The 4,959-nt window shown below is 58.6% G+C and overlaps 1 protein-coding gene across 3 annotated transcripts in view; it reads right to left on the minus strand.

The window, feature by feature from the left end:
• Positions 1 to 4,959, minus strand: part of Traf7 (TNF receptor-associated factor 7, E3 ubiquitin protein ligase) — an 18,156-nt gene that overhangs the window by 12,986 nt on the left and 211 nt on the right. The gene's annotated exons all lie outside the window — the stretch shown is intronic.

Here is a 4,959-nt window from a genome sequence, read left to right on the forward strand (position 1 = left end):
GGGGGTGGGGGGGGAGGTGTCAGGGGTGGTGAGGAGGTGTAAGAAGGTGGGGGGTGTAAGGAGGTGGGGGGGGAGGGCGTGTGCATGGAGGTGGGGCATTTTCTTTCTTTCTCCCTGTCAGGTGGGCACGGCTCACCCTCCATCTGGCGGGGCAGGGGAGTCATCCTCCCCAACCTCAGCTCCGTCTAGGATCAAGGCTCAAGCTTCTTTGCTTCTTTGCTCACATCCACATGGATGTGGAGAGTGGGGGAGAGATTCCCTCCGCCTGCAGGGAAAGCTACAGTCCCCTTCTAGAAAGATCCAGAGCCACCTGCTCAGGACGAGGCCCATTCCGGAGCAAGCCCAGCAGAAAATCCAAGGCTTAGAGCCCCTCAGCACCAGACTGGCTGAGGTGCCATGGGGGTGGGGGGGGGGACACAGGTCTCTGTGGCTTTGCCAGTCCAGGGTCCCAGTTTCCCTGGGTCTGATGAGCCTGGCGGCTGGTGGATGGGGTGGCACAGGTGGCCGTGCTGGAACAGGGGTTGGAAAGGTCTGCAGATTCAGCTCCCTGCCCCAGCCCAGACCTCGCCCCCCGCCGCCCCTCCCCCCCAGGTCTCAAGGCAGTAGGTGCCACTTGGGAATCCTCCCTGTGACCTGTGACAGCCCTGGTGGTCTAAGGCTCAGAAGGTCATAGCCCCGAGCGGTGGATAGCCAAGTTTCTGGGTGTCAACCAGAGCGCCCACCAAGCCTCCTGGCATCACAGGGCCAGCTCTGGGGAGTGGCTGCGGCCGGCCGCTCAACCCCAGCCAAGCCTAGTGCCCGGCCCTACAGAAACAGGCCTGGACGCCACAGCAGAGCACGTGCTGGTCCCCTGGTGCGCCCTTCCCATCCAGGTGATCAGGGTGCGACGCTGGGGTCCCCAGTGTTTGTTCCTGACCTCGGCTTGCTCAGCCTCCACAGGCCCTGGCAGAAGCCCAGCCTCTGCCCCGCCTCACTCCCCTCTGCCATTCGCATCATCCATGGCCCCAACGCTACCAAGGCCCTCCGGGGGCCTGCCCTCGCGCCCCACACCCAGCCCCCTGGACCTTCCGGCCCTGGCCAAGCCTCGCTGGCACCCACGGCTCACTCTGCTGGAGGAAGTCCCTCCCACGTGGCTGGCTGGACTGCAGGAATGGGCTTCACTGCCCAGCCTGCCCCTGCTGCGCACCGTCCTTTCTTCCCTAGATTTCCTAGCTAGCTGTGGTGTGGGGACAGGGCCCAGGCTACAAGGCCAGTGGCCTTCCCGGAGCAAGAGGCCAGCACGGACACAGCAGGGAAGAGGGCATGTTTCCTCCGGCCGCAGTGCCCAGCTGCAAGGGCACCAGGAAACAGAGGCTCGGCTGGTCCTGGGCCAGAGCTAAGAGCCCAGCGCTGTCCTGAGCACTAACACCGCCAGACCCCCCAGGACCGCTTCCTTCTTGCCACTCCCAGACGCTGGGGGAGAGAAGGGAGATGCCTCAAGCCAGATGGGGGATGCAGAGGGCAGAGACGTGCCCCCGGTTCTGCTCTAGGCCCAAGCTAGAGCATGCCTGTTCCTGGAGCACCCCTCCCCCAGGTACTCCTGGGATTCTTACCCACACCGGCTTCCCTCTGCCTGCTCTCCAAGGGACCCTCCTGAGCCAGCTCATCAAAGGGCTTGGGAAGGCTTAAAGGGTTCAGTGTAAGACCTGTTAAAGGCCAGAGGCCCCATATCCAATCAGATCTGGGTTCAAACCCCACTTAATAGATATGTGGTTGTGACTGGGTGAGTGGCTTGCTCTTGGCAGCGGGGGAGGGAACCCTACATTCCTCACTATGAAATGGAATGGAAGCTGGACACAGTCTCAAGCCTGTAACCCTAGCTACTCAGAAGGAGAGATGGGAGATTAGCCAGACTGGGCAAAAAGCAAAGCTCTAAGATTCAATCTTGACCAATCGCTGGGCGCGGTGGTGCCCACCTGCTAACCCAGCCACGTGTGGAGGCACACACAGGGGGACCGCGCTCCAACTGGCGGAAGCATAAAGCGAGGCCTTATCCTAAAAGTAACACACACAAGCCTGGCGGCTGAGATCTGAGGATTGAAGTTCAAAGCCAGCCCAGGCAGGAAAGTCTGTGAGACTCTTTTTTTTTTTTTTTTTGGGTCCGGTCGTGGGGTCTGAACTCTGAGCCTGGGCGCTGTCCCTCAGCTCTTTAGCTCAAAGCTAGCGCTCTACCACTTGAGCCACAGTGCCACTTCGGCTTTTTTCTTTTTTCTTATGTGGTGCTGAGGAATCGAACCCAGGGTCTTAGGCATGCAAGGCAAGTGCTCTACCACTGAGCCACCTTCCCAGCCCCTGTGAGACTCTTATCTCCAATAAACCATTAGAAAACCGGAAGTGGTGCTGTGGCTCAAGCAGTAGAGTGCTGGGCTTGAGCTGAAGAGCTGAGGGACAGCGCCCAGGCCCAGAGTTCAAGGCCCACGACTGACCAAAAAAAAAAAAAATAATAACACACATACCTAGGGCGCTGGTGGCTCACGCCTGTCATCCTAGCTACGGAGACTGAGAGCTGAGGATTGTGGCTCAAAGCCAGCCTGGGAGGAAAGTCAAGAGACTCTTACCACAACTCACACTCAGAAAACCAGAAGTGGCGCTGTGGCTCAAAGTGGTAGAGCACTAGCCTTGAGTAAAAACCTCAGGGATGGCGCCCAGGCCCCGAGTTAGAGCCCCACAACCAACCAACACACACAAAGCGAAGCTGGTAGAGCAGCTCCGGTGGTGGAATGCCTGCCTAGTACTGACTCTCACATACCCACACACACCCACACACACCCACTCACTCACACACACACACACACACACACACACGCACGCACGCACACAGCAGAAATAGACCTACATCCAGAAGGAGTCATGAGAGGTGACAACAATAAGAATGAAGGATCTAATTGGGTACCAGTGGCTGGAACCTTAACAACTCAGGAAACGGAGACCTGGAGAACTGAGGTTTGAAACCAACCCAGGCAGCAAAGTAGATTCCATCGCCAATCAATCAGCAAAAAGCCAAGCTGGAGGCATGGGTCAAATGATAGAGTGCCAACCGGACCAAGTAAGCCAGCCAGTCAAATAAGCATGAGGCCTTGAGTTCAAGTCCCAGTACCAGAAAGAAAAAAAGTGAGGGGTCTGTCAAGAACAGTCGCTCTCTGAGGGCTAAGAAAGCTCAAGACGTTGACCTACAAACACTGCCCGTGACAGGTCATGACAATGCTTATCCAAGCGCCATTCCTTCTGCTTCCTCCACTGCTGACGACAAACCCAGGAGTCCCGGTGCCCTTCAGCCATCTCCTGACAGCAAAACCAAGGAAGACCTTAAATCACAGCTCAGGTCTTTCAGCTTCATCTTCTTCCCATTGCTTTGTCCGACCAGCTGGTCAAGGGTCACTCTGTACTGGAGCATGGGGACATGCCTATGGCTAGCCGTAAGCCTGACCCTGACCCTGAAGAAGGAGCTTGAAGCTCGGGGGGGGGGGGGCAGGGGAATGGCACGAACAGATGGAAACCCACTAACTTTTACTCAATCTGCCAAGTGAAGTTCTCACTTCTCTGCGGGAACTGAAAATCCAATCCTTTCTTTTCTTTCTTTTTGGTGCCCTTGCTTGAACTCAGGGCCGGGGTGCTGTCTCTTACTTAGCTTTTTCACTCCAGGCTGGCACTTATCATTTGAGCCACAGTGCCACTTCCGGTTTTCTGGTGGTTTACTGGAGATCAAGAGTCTCCCTGACTTTCCTGCCCTGTCTGACTTTAAACCTCAATCCTCACATTGTAACCTCCTGAGCAGCTAGGGTTACAGGCGTGAGCCACTGATTCCTGATCCTATCCAGAAAAACCCTGATACACAGCCTCAGAGGACACTCTGGGGCTTGGGCACCACCCTTGGCTGCTCCATCCTGGCCTGTCACTCCCTTAGCCAGGCAGCGTATGTGCTGTCAGAAGAGACTCCAGCTTCTTGGAAAGACTGTAGTGAATACATACCTAGAGTTTTGTAAAAGTAGGGGTTGATGACAGTGAGGCCTTGTCTGACCCACAAACCTCAGGAAAGAAGTCTGGGAAGGGAAAGGTCCAAAGAGAAGGAATGAGGGAGGAGGCACACTGCTGCTGAAGCAAGGCCAAAGGTGAACAACCTTCCGCAGGGATTAAGGTGGCGACCGTCGGGGCAGAAGGAGACTAAACAAACCTTGGCTTGACTCAAAAGACAACCAGCCTCAGAAGAGCTGCGCCCCAATGAGAACTTGTAGGCAGAGGCCCAGACTCCTCATTCTCTTCCGCATCTGGGTTGAGACCCAAAGCCCATCACCTCACACAACCAGGGGTGGACTTAGACCCGATCCACCGGGGGCTCCTTAGCTCCGCCACAGCCTGCTTGGCTGTGAGCTCCGGCTCTGCCCGGCCTCCCGCCCGAGGCTCCCCAGGCTCCCCAGGCCTTTCTCACTGCGGGCCTTTGTTAAGTTTCGCTCCCCGGGGCCTTCGGCTGACCGCAGGAACACCACCCAACCACCCTGGAGCCGGGAGCACTCACTTTCTCGGCACTTTTCCTACCTGTCCGCCCCTCCCCCCGCCCGCCGGTGATTTTAATCGTATTATCCACCGGTCGCCCCCTCCTCTCCCTGGGCCAAGGGCTCGGGGGGGGGGTGCCCTCCCGCGGACGGGTACCCCGGGCCGGAGGCGGGGAAGGGGGGCAGGGTGGGAGCCGCAGATGCGGCCCAGCACCCCGCGAGGCTCGGGACAGCTGGCCGCGGGCCCCGCTGTCACCGGCGCGGACACCGAGGAGCGCACGAGCCGACGCCGCCGCTCTCCGCAGCCTCCCCGGCGCCCACCGCGGCGCCTGGCACGCAGGCGGCGCTCAGTGAATGCAGCCGGGAGTGGAGAAAGAACGCGGGAGTGGGGGAGCGAGCGAGCGGGCGCGGGGAGAGGCGGGGGGCCCGG

This window comes from Dipodomys ordii, unplaced genomic scaffold (genome assembly GCF_000151885.1).
Source record: "Dipodomys ordii isolate 6190 unplaced genomic scaffold, Dord_2.0 Scaffold14, whole genome shotgun sequence".
Classification (NCBI taxonomy): Eukaryota; Metazoa; Chordata; class Mammalia; order Rodentia; family Heteromyidae; genus Dipodomys; species Dipodomys ordii.